The following is a 13,106-nucleotide window of genomic DNA, read 5'->3' on the forward strand; positions in this document are numbered from 1 at the left end:
GTATCTAATTATTGTAAATGGAAACGACTTAACAGCTGCAAGTTAAAGGTGCAGATTAACAGACTAGTTAAAATGTTCAAAATGCAATAATATACTCTTTACAAGAGACACATGTAAAACAAGGATAAGGAAAGATAAATGAAAACAGTTTTATTTTGGCACAGGAATAGATAGACTAGTGGAACAGAACCAAAAATAGACTTACAAATGCATGGATGTTTGATACCTGGCAAAGATCATATTGCATAGGAGTTTGGAAAATATGGAATTTTCATAGTTGGACAATTGGTGTGGGAAAATGATGTCGTAATTCATGCACCATACAATACACAATCGATTCCAGGTCACCACACAACCTAGATGTGAATAGCAAAATATAAAGTATTTAGAAAATGAGTTAAAAGAGAATATCTTCATGATCTTGTAATAGGGAAGGCTTTAAGATACAAAAAGTATTAGCCATAAATAAAAGGTAGATAAATTTGGCTACAGTAAAATTAAAAACTTCTATTTACCAAATAATACCTGGAAAATAATTCCTTAAAAAGTCATTAATTGGAAAAAAAAAGTCATTAATTGGGAGAAAATATGTAGAACACATATAAATGACAGAAATCTTCATATCTATATTACATGAAGAACTCTTTCAAATAAATAAGGAAATGATAAATACAGCTTTGCTCTTCAAAGCGTATTCTGCACAGCATCAGCATCAGCATCACCTAGGAGCTTGTAAGAAATGCAAATTCTAACACCCTGACCAAGACCTACTGAATCAGAATTTCTGAAGGTGGACCCCAGGAACCTGTTTTTTAACAGGCTCCCCAGGTAATTCTTATGCACTCTAAAGTTTGAGAAACCTTGCCCTAGAGAAACATGTATTTAAATAATGTATGTAGTTGCATATTCACACTGTAGAACGTATTCAACAATGAAAATGAATGAACTGCAGCTCCATGAACTGATGTGGATCAGTAACAAGCATAATAAATGTTGAATGAAAGTCACAGAAAAATGCACAGTACAATTCTATTCATGAGCATGTAAAACAAACTACAGTGTTTAGGAATATGTACATTGACCATAGGAATATGTAGTCAAACCACTAAAAAAAAAAAGGAAATAATTGTTCTAACTTCAAATATAGCAGTTACCTCTCAGAAGGAGGAAAAAAAAATGTGATGTACAGGAGGCTTTAATATTGTAGTTGTAATCACTGTAGTAGTTACAAAGATGTTGAAACTTTTCACATGTTTATAAACCGTCTATATGCAGGCTACTTTCCAAATCAGAAAGAAATTGTTTTTAAAAGATGGAAAAGATGTAGACTAATTTAAACAAATGCTAAAAATTTAGCATATAGAAAATTCATAAAATATATCATTAAATACTTTTAAGATATTACAATAGAAACTTCTTATAATTGAGTTTTTGGCAGTTATAAGTGAAAATGGTTTAAGTGAATAAAAATACATGGTAGTCTCTCTCTTTTTTTTTTTTTTAATAAAAGATTGAGACTTCATCAATTTTTGTTGTTTCTCTTCCCAGTAAGCCACTAACACTTCAGTTTCAGCTACATCATTTATGTTCCTTTCTGCAAGCACCTACAGACAGCTAGGATGGGTTATGTTTAAGGGAATTTTTAGAATAAGCTTAATGCCAGAGTAGATAAGATTGTCATTGTTTATTCAGATATTCACTCAATAAGAGAAGGTTTTTACATCCTGATATATGTGATTTACTTAAAGCGTTCCAGAAAATGTGTTTTTCCTCATTGAGGTTTTAAAAAATTGACTTCTAAATGTGGCTTACTGTTGTAGGTCATTGTAAATCTGTCATATGAAATACTTTAAATATTTTTGAAAAACCTATGTTAAAAAATTGAAATCATTTTTTCTGAATTTAAATATTTATTTGGTGTTTTCACATTTTGTTTGCAAGGTTAGTTTTTTTTTTAATATATTGATACTTAACACAGTAGTAGAGTGATGAATCATGTAATTTATAGATTATTTCTTTAGTGGGAGAATTAGAATGAGGATTGGAGAACAGGCTATATTATAAAGGGCTGCTCCAGAAAATATAAAATTTAGGTACTAGTGTCTGAGTTAGATATCACTAGACAGAGACCATGGTTAAAATATTATCTTAAAGGGCTTAATTGAATTAAATAAAATGTGACTATTCTTTATCCCCCTAGAGATCTTAGTTTAAAATAGAACATATAGATTGCATGTCAGTATTACAAACCAAAAGCTCAAAATCCTATCTAAGCTAGCTTTCTTTCTGTTTAGTGATAATTATTTCATCTTTCTGTGACTGTCTAAGGTATAAATTCAGTGCTTGCACCTCTTAGTATTTTAAGAGTCACTTCTTCCTCTAGTGGTTCTGAATTCATCTTAAGCTATATAAACTGTGTTTTAGACTCTACAAATTTTACTTTAACAACAGAGCCAAGAGCCAATTTAATTGGTCTCTATTAATATTAAGCTATTATAAGATGCTGAAAGATTTGTTTCAGATTTTAATATTTATATTAAATTGCATTTTTGGTTTCAGTTCTTTATCCTTCCCTGTATTTATGTACTTTGACACTAAACAGTGCTTTCCCACTGTGGGAAACAACTCCACCCTGACTCTGGACTTGGCCATGTGACTTGCTTTGGCCCAAGTGATGGTTAGGTGTGAAATTGACCAGAAGTTTGAAATATGCTTTCACAGTTGGGCTTGCTTACTCTTCCCCCTCTGCCATCACCATGAAGAGAACTTACTCAAGCTAGCTACTGGTTCCAGGGGGAGGAAGAAAGCCACTTGAAGTGGTACTGACTTGCCCCAGCCAAATCATCCAACCTCCAGACAAATAAATAAGCTCTACTGAAATCAGCTAACCCTAAGCTGTCCCTCAGATCTGTGAAAATAAATGACTGTTCTAAGCTACTAAAATTTAGAATAGTTTGTTACACAGCAATATTGTGGCAATGGCTAATTAGTACACTGTTCTGGGAAATTTTATGATATTGAATGAATAAAGGCTATTTCTCTACATAATTATCAAGGCTCTAATCATCTTCTATTTATAAAAAATCATTACTTATAGAGTTTCAGTGTACTTTAGCCAACTATATCACATTCACTGGATTCCACTTCTCTGAAAGCACAGGAAAAAAAATCTATGTAAAAATACTCTGCTACCTTTAGGCACATGCTTTATAAAATCTTCACATATAGAAGTACATGCTTAAATACTTGACATGTAATCTGAAGCAAAGGTCTCCAAACTGGAGTAAGAAAACCCTGATGGAGCACTAAAAGCATTTAGGGTTTGTGTAGAAACTTACAGATTTAAGAACATCAACTTTTAGGTCCTCAAATTTCATACATAAGTTGATATGCCTGATAGTGAAGCCTGAGGTATCATTCCAGTTCTCCTTTTCCACTTCAACTTTTTTTTTTAAAGGTTTTTGGTTTTTTTTGATGTGGACCATTTTTAAAGTCTTTATTGAATTTGTTCCAGTATTGCTTCTGTTTTTTGTTTTGCTTTTTTGGCCACGAGGCATGTGGGGGTCTTAGCTCCTCGACCAGGGATCGAACACGCACCCCCTGCATTGGAAGGTGAAGTCTTTTAATTTTTTTAATTAATTAATTAGGCTGCATTGGGTCTTCATTGCTGTGTGTGGACTTTCTCTAGCTGCGGGGAGCAGGGCCTACTCTTCGTTGCAGTGTACAGGCTTCTCATTTTGGTGGCTTCTCTTGTTGTGGAGCACAGGCTCTAGGAGCGCGGGCTTCAGTAGTTGTGGCACTTGGGCTCTGTATTTGTGGCATGCAGGCTCTGGAGCACAAGCTTCAGTAGTTGTGGAGCACGGGCTTAGTTGCTCTGCAGCATGTGGGATCTTCCTGGACCAGGGTTCAAACCTGTGTCCCCTACATTGGCAGGCGCCACCAGGGAAGTCCCCAGAAGGTGAAATCTTAACCACTGGAACCCCAGAGAAGTCCCCATATTTCAACTTTTATAATAGCTTTTTTCTGTTTTACAAGAGAAAAACATATTTCTCATTATCGTGAACCTTAACATCGTACATTTTACCAGGTTGTAAAACCCTCAGGATTATCTGACAAAGGGATGTTTCTTCTAAATGTTACTAGAGTAACTTGCTGTCATTCTTTGTCTTACAGGTATTTCTATTAAGAAACATGGCATTAGAAAAAATATATTTTGTACTTTGAGTTCTTTTACTTTAGGTATTTGTTGAGTAAGAGAGTGAAAGTGGGTGAAGTTTTTTTTTCTTTAAAGGACTTTTTTCTTCTTCTGAGTATTGTCAAAAAACGTTTGCATTGTTCCTTATTCGCAAGCTCCATGGGAGCAAAGCAAAGAAGCCATTAGCACCAAATATTGAACGTAGATCTTCTTACTTCAGTTGGACAAATAAACAGGTATAATTAATACTGGTCCATAGTCCATTATCTGTGATTTGAAAACCTAGAAATCTCTGAATACCAAAAACTCATTTTCATTTGATGGCGTGATTAGATACAGAGCAGAGCTACTTATCTTTATATGTCCTACTTCATGTAATTGTTCATAAGTTTTCCAGTAGAAATATTAATGTATTTGATTACATAGTGTGGACATAGACCTTACTTGGAGTGTTGCATAATATGAAGCATATTTCCTTTCAAAGTCTGAAAAATTCAGAATTATGAAACTTATCTGCCCCAAGTGCTTGGGATAAGGGATTGTGTTTCTGCACATTTGATTTGATGTTGGTAAACCCATTTTAGTACTTTGCAAAAATTCTGATTTTAAAATACTCTTCATTACTAGGTAGCAAGGTAGATGGTTTTAGTTCTTTGTATTCAATAAAAAATTAAAGACTGGTCCAATAAAGATGTCAGATCATTAAAAATATTTTTGATAATAAGTGGCTGTGTGATTTTTGGCACAAACTTGGGATTTAAAAAATTGAATGACATTACTGTGAGGAAATTTTACATTTCTATGACTATATCTGTATAAATATATAAATGAGCTATAGGAATAGAATTAATGCTGAACAATAAGAATGGGATTCTAAGAGTAGGTAATATTCATTTGTAGTTACCAGAACACAGTCAGTACAAAAGGCAGAGGGAGAGGGTGTGCCACAACCTGTATTTCTAATAAAATATTACTTTTGTTTAATAATTATCAAGATTTGTTGTTTTTTATCAATTGTATACTGATAATTTTAATAGTAACTCAAATGGAGAAAATATCTTACAATTAGAGCATTTTGGTCACAGAAAATTAATGTTTGTATTATATACATCGTTTTTTCAAAGAAGAGAGAATGCTAAATAAGACTTAGCCTAAAAAGACAGTATAGGGCTTCCCTGGTGGCACAGTGGTTGAAAGTCCACCTGCCGATGCAGGGGACACAGGTTCGTGCCCCGGTCCAGGAAGATCCCACATGCCGCGGAGCAGCTGGGCCTGTGAGCCATGGCCGCTGAGCCTGCGCGTCCGGAGCCTGTGCTCCGCAACGGGAGAGGCCACAACAGTGAGAGGCCCGCGTACAGCAAAAAAAAAGACAGTATAAAATCTATGGGATACATTTTATTTTGCAAGGGGAACAAAAATACAAATTCAAGGAAAAGATTACGTGAAGTTTTCCACTCTTAAAGAATATCTTGTTTCTGTATATTTTTTAGTGGATGATGTTTGACATCAAATTACTGTGATGTTTGGATTTCATTAGATATACTTAATTCATATTTTTAAATGTCATTTAAATATGTTATAAATGGCAAATGATGAAAAATTTTAGACATCGATTTAAAAATTTATGAGGGTACAGTTTTTTAGTATTCTTTTAGAAAAAAAATTAGAAGTCTACTTGGTTAGTTAATTTGGGGACAGATATAGATAGATCATTGTAGGTGGCAGAGAATCAATGAGTGGCTATTACTAGTCAAAAATCAGGTGCTAAATGCTTTCATTGTTAGATTAGTCTTTAAATGAGTTATTGCACAACATTAAATAAAAAATTAAATATTTTAATTGTAAATAAATATGTATTTTTATGATATAAATCAAGGAGTTTTAGTAAGATGTGGATTTTTTCATAAATTCATGCATGAATCTGAAAACCTGAACTCTCTCAACTATTGTAGAACCATCTGTGGTTGTAGAAAGAAGTTCAGAATCTCAGAAACTTTTTTCCTTGCCTGTACATGCGCTGACTCTTGCTTGCTCATGTTCTCTAGTGCTTTCTCTCAACTCCCCTTACTTCTTTTTCTCTTTCCTTCTTTTTCTCTTCCATGAGAAATGCTACCCTCATCTTAAAAACAGAAAAACTATATGAGCTACAAAATTATAACTTTTCTTGACCCCTGCCTGTCAGAGAGCTGAAGTCACAAGGCAGGGTAACTGAATTCCAAGGAATGCCAAGCCCCTCCAAGGAAAGATAGGACATATGAACATTTGCAGACCACAAGAGGAAGAAGTAGCCACCATAGAAGCTGGTAAGAAGAAATGAGCTAAAATGTTAATGCATTCTTAAAGGCCAAGTGTGGGCTGGCAAAGCAGTGTAGAATAATTAGAAGTCCAGAACAAAAGAGGAATGCACACTTACTCATAAGCTTTTCTCCATGGCCCTCCACTGGCTGCTCACAAAATGAATGAGGCAAGAGAGTAACCTGCGTCAGTGACAGTCAGAAGTTCATGAAGTGATGAGTTCCTGATGAAAGACCAGCACAAAATATCACCTTTTTCTCCATACCCTCTTCTCATATCGAGCAGAAGCTTTAAGCTCTTAGGAGAGAAGCAGGAAAACTTCTTGGGCTCAGGATCCTGCATCATACAAAGCAGAGATCTACTACTACTGATTGAGTGGCATGAAAACTCTCTCTTGTCTAAGACCTGCCTCAGATGCTATGTAGAATTTGCCTGCCATGATGGTGAGGGGTTGGAATGCTTAAGAAGCCCCATACCAGAAACTCAGGCATTTGCACCCTTCCTAGGACTCATGATGGAACAGAAGAACTGAGAACCCCTCTCCAAACAGAATCCTATCACCAGAAAAACAAGAAAGAGTCCTCTACCACCAGGGGAGGGGCAGTAACATGGAGAAAGACCCTCTCCTAGGTTCAGACATGCAGGAATTGTTGAAAAATAACAGTAGAGCAGGAATACTGAGAAGAGTTTCTCTTGCCCCAGGACCACACTGAGCACAAAGTGATGACAGCTCATTGCTGGAAAAATTTGAAGCCTGTGATGCACTTAACAACAGTGAGCTTAACAGCCAACACCAAAACTCAGCTCAGCCACTGACTAGGATAGTTGATTCCATCACACTAATTGCCTGACAGAAAAAGAGGTACTCATTTCCAGGCAGAAATACTGTTTACCTCAGAGTCTACTGTTCTATGTATGATCTCTTACCTTTAATTTAAAAGTATGTGGTATACAAATAAGTAAGAATAAGCATCCTGTTGTCAAGACTCAAAGGACTCATTTGTTTTATAGATAACGCAGATGTTGGGGTATGAGACAGAAATTTTAAAATAAATGATTCCATGTTAAAGGATCCAGTGGGAAAGATAAACAACGTGCTTGAAAAGATGAAGAATTTCACCTGAGAAATGCAAAGTATTTTTTGAAAGTGAAATGGAAATACTAGGAATACAAATCTTAATGTCGGAAACAAAGACTTCTTTGATGTGCTTATCAGCAGATTGGATACAAACTAAGAAAAAACTAGATGAACTTGAAGATAGGTCAATAGAAATTATCCAGAGTGAAACACAAAGAAAAGAGTGGGAGGGAAAGACAGAACACAGTAGCAAAGAGTTGCTGGACAATGTCAAACAGTCAAACATACTTGTAATTGGAGTTGTAAAAGCAGAAGGAAAGAAAAGGAAAGAAGAAATATTTGAAGAGATAAAGATCAAGAATTTTTCAAGATGGGTGAAAGGTAACCAACCTTAGATACTAGAAGTTCGCAGAACCTCAAACACAATAAAAACAAACAGACCAAAAATACCTAGGTATATCATAGTCAAAATGTCCAAAACAAAGAGAAATCTCGAAGACAGAGAAATATACTGTGAAAGATAAAAGTTATAGCAACCTTCTCATTATAAACTATACAGACCAAAAACCAATGGACCTACCACACATTTAAAGTGCTAAAAAGTTTTTTTAACCCCTAATTCTATATCCAGCCAAAAAATCTTTTTTTACAAATAAAAGCAAAGATTTTTCAAGCAGCCAAAAACTGTGGTTTAATTAGCTCTGGAACTGTGATAAGTTTAAGATGTTAATAACCCTACCTGCATGGATGGATGGACAGATGGTTAGGTGGAGGATGGATGCATGGATACAAAAAGATGGTTCTATTCCAGATATAAATTGCAGAAAATAGAAACAAAAGCAGCCACTTGATTTTGTATAACTCTAGAATACTGAATTCTGAATAAAAGTATATTAGAAGACACATAGTAGGGGTGTGTTAGTATTAGGAAGCTGTGGTCATTCTGGGTTGAAACATCTTGTGAGACCACCAGGTAAGTGATACTTAGCTGCACTCCGGATCCACAAATAGAATGTTATGATACTGATCAGCCTAAGCACATGAACTTTGTAGTCTCCACTTTAATTACAGATCTGCTTATCCAATGTGTAACATATATCTAAAGATTTCTTATAGTCCCTAAAGGGAAAGTAAATAGTGATTAGAGGAACTAGACCATGTGCCATTAGAAAAAAAAAATTACCCCCTCTATCACATGAATCAGGATATGGAATTCTTTTCATCAGAATTATATCATTGAATTATTAACTTCACAAACACTTATTTTTAAAATAACTTTGTATTTGTTACTATGTATACAAAAATAAATAATCCTACCCCTCAAGATGTTACAGTTAGATAAGGCAGACAAGCAAATAAGTTATAGTATGTTGTAAAAAATAGCATTAGAATAGTGTTTTTACATTATGAGACATATCAGTCTTTTTTGAGAAGCTGAAACATTATTCATGTCTGGGCCCTATCATAGACCTACTGAATTAGAATCTTTAGAGAGGAGACCAAGCATTTGTATTCTGAAATTGCTCCTTATATCATTTTCATGTGTACCCCTCTGTCTTCTCCTGGGACAAGAATAACTATGCTAAAAATATTTACAGGTTCCTGAATTGGTGGAACAAGAATTTGGAAATGCAGATGTAGGCTAAATAATGAAGACCCTTTATATGTCATAGTAAGAAAGCTGTTTTTGTCTGATGAACATAACTGAATTAAAATACTAAGTCTCTGTTTTAATAGCATTTAGCAAAACATAAGGACCAAATCTGTCTAGTAAAAGAGAAAAACCAAATTGTTTTTTCTTATGAACTGTTATTATTGAGATAATAGGATTCATTATGACTTTAAAAAAAGCATAAAGGAGGTCATTAAATAGACTGAACCCCAAATCTACATTATCTTTTGCACTTAAATTCTCCATTTTAGATTAGTTTTCAATCATTTACTTGCATGGAGTCTACCTATTATATTACTGCTATAGAAAGACACTTGCTATAGAAAGACACTTAATATAAAAATATACTTTATATTAATAATAATACCCTGGGTTGGATGAAAGTACCTCTGGAAATGGAGGGACAGCTGTGAAATACACCAGAAAAGTAGTTACTTGACGTAGTGAAGGGTTAATCAGTCTTTTATTTTGAAACTTGCCACAAATGGTTATACCAATTGAAGTAATAAAATTCTCAAAAGGGAGTTCTGGTTCTAACAGTGTGATAGACTAGATAAACTGAAAATCCTCTGCCAATAAACATTTTATTTATTTTACATAATCATTATTTTAGATAAAATATATAAAGTATTATTTTAGATGCATAGCTTATAAAGTATTGAAATCACAAAGGGTCACAAACAAAGCAGAATATAAAAACCAGAGAAGTAAACATGTGAGCTGAAGTTATGTTGCCTGGTGGTGATGGAAAGTTGCTGGCCTCAGTAATCCAGAGACTTGGATATTGAAGAGTTAGTGGGGAGGGAACAGGTGATGTGGACCTGGGAAGTGTGTACCTAGGGTGTTGTAATTGCCTATCTGCGTATCTACATGGGGAAATCTCCAGAAACTTTGTCTTAGCCTGGGCTCTGAGTGGTGGAGAGGAGCTGGACCCCTGAGAATTCTAACCACTGACTTCATGGCATAGGATGCTGCTTCTTCTTGCCCCCACCACAGAGAAACAGACAAAAGAAGAGAATTAAATCAAGAATTGAATAAAATACAAGGAGTGAAATCTTGTGAGCAAAGAAATTCATAAATGTGGGTAAATCTTAGCATTGACTGAATAAAACAACAACAACAATAATAGAAAAATGAGACTAATTTGGATGTTTTAAAAAGATGGAAGTAAAAATTTGGACAAAGTGTAACCGAGGTTTTGGAGGAGTATTGATGCAATGGAAAACAATCTAAGGTTTTTGTATAATCTGTGTAACAATATTAATTAACTTTGTTCTTCAAGTCATACGTTCATTCTACAATTTTAAGCATAATCATTAAAGAATAGAAATAGAATCTCTACTTCCAAACCTACAGTAGGAGAGAAAACTCAATCTGTATTAAAAAGAACTCAATCTATAGCAGGCAGGAAACAAGGAAATGAAGAACCATAGAAAAAGCCAGGATAAAAAGTAAAAACTAAGGTGATGAGAGTTAATCCAAACATCTGACTAATCTGAACACAGTAAATTGAAACAGATTAAATTTACCAGTTCAAAGACCAAATCCCCTGATTGGGTTATTTTATTAAAATTTTAAAAGTTTTCAGCTAAATACTGTATAAAAACTATTTAGTTTTTTTTTTTTCTTTTGGTTCTTTCCTACTACCATTAATTTAGACAACCATTTTGTGAAAAGAGATTGAAGTAAAGCAGATCAGTAAAGACTGAAGCAAATTAATTCTCACAAAGTAAATATTCACATATTTTTACAGGTGGTTAGTTTGGCTATACATAAACTTAGCAAACTAGGAAATAATTTTCTACTACGTTGAGGAAATAATTTTCTACTGCATTTTGAGTATGTATTTCAGTCTTTTATTTCTAGTGTGGGCATGCCCATTTTATATTTCTACAGCCATTTAGATTTGTAAGACATTGCCTCTGAATTTAGATTTATGATGTTTGAATAATTTTATAAAAATCTAATTGTTTAAAAAATATCACCTACTAAGCAGAAGAGGAAAACAGATCCTTAAATTTCCCTGGTAATTAGCACACATTTTATTATGTAGAGACTGATTCTAAAGAAGGCAAACTGTGAAACCAGGAAATTTTGCCCACATTTTGTGCTTATTTAATGTTTTATAAGCCACTGTGAATATTTTAGATTGTGTGGTTTATGTTTATCTGTAACCTATTACAGCAGTATGGTAATAAAACTATATATTCCACAAGTAATTCATTGTGTATACTTTCAGATGAATTCAAATAACAAACACAAACATTAAGACTTTTCTATACGTGATACATATTTTTCTGCGTTTCCAAGTGATAAAGCTTACAATGATATCATTGTTTAGCCACTAATGTCTATGTATAGAACATTGTACTGGGTCGTATTAGTGAGTATGAAGATTTAAACAATATTTTCCCTGTTGCCGGTCTAGTTTTAGAGACAGCACAAGAGAAACTCTTTTAGGGGAAACACACTTTCTTCCATCAGAGATAATTAAAACCAACAAATCATGAACATATACAAATAGATATTGAAAAAAATAGGTGTTATTGATATTTTGAACTGGATTTGGGAGTGGTCATAGTAGCGATTTGTAAAAGTATTTATTTGCCCGTGAACTTTGGAATTAAGCATTAAAAATTCATTAATATACTCTCTCCCTACCATAAATAGAGATAAATTTGGGAAAAAATAAAGGAAGTCATTTTTTCATAGTGATCAATAATAAAATTATTAATTTTCAAATTCTGTCTCTTCAGATTTCTCAAGAGTTGGCAGGTGGGAAGGAAAGCCAAATGTAGGGAGAGAAGAGGCTTAGAAAAGGGCTCCTGTTCCTCCTTGGGCTCTAACCAGAGCAGCTCTTACTTTAATCGGTTTTATATCCTGAGGTTCTAAGTAAGTTAAGCCAGGGAGGATATTATAAATGTTTCTGCTACTTTTTCTTAACTGAGTTTTTGTTTTTAATTTTGGGAAAATATATTGATACATAACTGAGACTTCTTTTTAAAGACTTTTTTTTTTTTTTTTAGTACAGTTTTAGGTTCACACCAAAATTGAGAGGGAGATAACAGAGAGTTCCCCTATGCCTCCCGCCCTACCCATGCATAACCCCCAATTATCAATATCTCCCTCCAGAGTGGTACATTTGTTACAATTGATGAATATACATTGACACATCATAATCACCAGTTGTGGTATTGTACGTTCTGTGGATTTGGACAAATGTATTCATCATCATAGTATCATATAGAGTATTTTCACTGCTCTAAAAATCCTCTGCATTCTGCCTTTAAGAACCTGATCAAGCTTCTAGAAATAAATCTGACAAAATTATGGAGGACTCCTATGACTGGATCCTTCTGGAATTTTTAACTCTTAGACTTGTCCACACTGAGCCTTCAGCAATTCACCTGTTACAGTTCAAATTTTTATACCCAGATTCTGGTTCCCCATGGCAATTTCTCCTTGCGAGTCTCTGCTCTGATAAGCTATGACTCCCTGTATCTGCTTTTGTCTTTCCAATCTTTGTGTCAGCGGTTGACCTTGGCCCTCATCTCTCTTATGGATCCTAGAATAGTTGTTGATTTTTTAGTCTGTTTACCTTTTAGTTGTTGTTAGGATGGAGTGTTAACTTCTAAGCACCTTATGTGTAGAACTGGAAAACTTATTCGTTTGTTTTTAACTGCTGCTGATTTGATGATTGTGGCTTAATCTCTAATGTACAGATAGATAGTTGCTACTTCTGTGACACTAGGAGAATATCACAATTGCTTGTGCATCTTTTGCAGACTGGTAAGGAGGGGTGACTCATAAAGTAAAGCGTACATAATAGTGGGCTAAAGTTAATATGTCTTTCTAGGGTTTTATAT

At 34.3% G+C, this 13,106-nt stretch overlaps 1 protein-coding gene across 9 annotated transcripts in view; it reads left to right on the forward strand.

Moving 5' to 3' along the window:
• The window catches only part of COP1 (COP1 E3 ubiquitin ligase), a 276,120-nt gene that overhangs the window by 189,350 nt on the left and 73,664 nt on the right, over positions 1 to 13,106 (forward strand). The gene's annotated exons all lie outside the window — the stretch shown is intronic.

This window comes from Delphinapterus leucas, chromosome 1 (genome assembly GCF_059928025.1).
Source record: "Delphinapterus leucas isolate spDelLeu-1000000601 "Yukka" chromosome 1, BTC_Dleu_Yukka2, whole genome shotgun sequence".
NCBI lineage: Eukaryota > Metazoa > Chordata > Mammalia > Artiodactyla > Monodontidae > Delphinapterus > Delphinapterus leucas.